Raw genomic sequence first — 1,725 nt, 5'->3', positions numbered from 1 at the left:
AACCAAGCAGTCCTTGTGGGCTGCGGGCTACAACCTGTGCAGTGCCTATGATTGCACAGTACCAGCTACGGAGAATACCCTTCTGCAAACGGACAATGAGATAGCTCTTCTGGGTGCTGCTGAAGAGTAGCTCCATGTTCTGGCTGCAAAACATTTCAGAGATGTGGGAGCTGGTGTCATAGATGAAGATTAGAGAGGAAGTCTTGGTATTGTACTGTTTAATTTTGGCAAAGACAAGTTAGAAGAGTAACACATAAATTATTGTGGATATCCTGTCTTTCCTACGCTTATAAAACAAGACATGTTAAGAGCTGTGAAACCTGTGAAAATGTACACTCTCTAACTGGCCCCTACATATCTCTTACACCCAGACTTCAGTATTAGTGCTAATAATGTTCAGATTGACAAAACCAAGCTTCTGTGGCACGACAATTTTCTATGTAAATTTAAAGGAATTCAGGAACACCTTGGTCTTAGTAACCCAAACTGAAATGAAATGCTTGATGGACACAACCATCCCTCCCAGTCCTGGCCTCCCCAGTTCCAGTGCTTTGGTATGTGGTGCTGGCTTGGTGATGCTCACAGTTTGGGAATGAACCTATCCAAAGTGGATCTTGCAGAAATCTGTGCCAAGAGTGAATGTTATACTTGCAGCGAAGGAGGAGAGATGAACCAGCCCATATATAATGTCTTGCAGGAGAAGGAACTGCACAGCTGATAGAATTTAGTCTTCTGACAGCAACTGATGTGAAACTCCAAAGTGGAGTAGTGTTTGATTGCTAATATTTGTATGGAAATGAATAAGACAGCAACTTCTGATTTTAACATCAGAGTGATGGAGTGTCTGCTGGCTGCAAAGCTCTTGATTAAGAACAAAAATCTGCAATGGGATAAAGTACTGTGGCTACAGGAGGTGCAGGCAACTTAAGGGTCAGTCTGGAAGAAATACTCTTGATCAGAGAGGATGCTCTTCATCCTGAATCCCATGTCCCCAAGGAAGTTTGCAGGTGTCTAGGAATTACCCTGCAGGGACTCTGAACACTAATCTCAAATCCAGACACTCAATATGTGCTCACCTTCAAACTCTACTAGTGAGCAAAGCATGTACACAGTGAGAAAGTGAGTTCCCCAATTTAAGAAGCTGCGTGAAGAGGCACCTGACAACATGGTCCAGCTGTGGGGGAGTTAATGAACCAGAGCATGTGAGCTGCCAGGACATACATGAAAGTAGCTTCCCTGAGCTGGACCAGCTGGTGGACATCTGTCAGAAATTTGGGGTTCAAAAGTCCTGACTTACTAGAGCAGGATGGGAGGCTGCACAGTATCATAGCCCAGCATCCTAGAAAATGTGCATGAAGCTTATTACCAGAGGATTGACTGAAGCTTAGCACATGAGAAACAGAGGTTGTTTGCTACCAAACCTGGACATAGGACTTTGTTTTTCCTTGAGGTCTAAACAAGGTAAACAATGTCTCAGAAACTATGTAGGGCATTCAGGGACTGGCAGGACTTCTTATGCCACAGTAAATTAATCCTTTCTGTTTTGTAATATGGTGAACAGTTGCTATTATTAAGATGTGTTTCTAAATAAATTGTCAAGATATCTCTATGCTTCATAATAATTATTTTCCATCTTAAAATATTAGAACCAAAATTATAGTTGGACAGGTCTCTTAAGAATGAGTTACTAGGATTTATATATTTAAATATTTTAAAAGATGAATT

General features: G+C 41.6%; 1 pseudogene; it reads left to right on the top strand.

The window, feature by feature from the left end:
* Positions 1-256: 256 nt before the first annotated feature.
* Positions 257-1,456, top strand: LOC123827362 (annotated as a pseudogene).
* Positions 1,457-1,725: the final 269 nt, after the last annotated feature.

The sequence above is a fragment of the Phyllostomus hastatus genome, unplaced genomic scaffold (genome assembly GCF_019186645.2).
Source record: "Phyllostomus hastatus isolate PE091 unplaced genomic scaffold, TTU_PhHast_1.1 phas_contig_86, whole genome shotgun sequence".
Lineage (NCBI taxonomy): Eukaryota > Metazoa > Chordata > Mammalia > Chiroptera > Phyllostomidae > Phyllostomus > Phyllostomus hastatus.
This window is presented reverse-complemented; position numbering and strand designations above follow the sequence as displayed.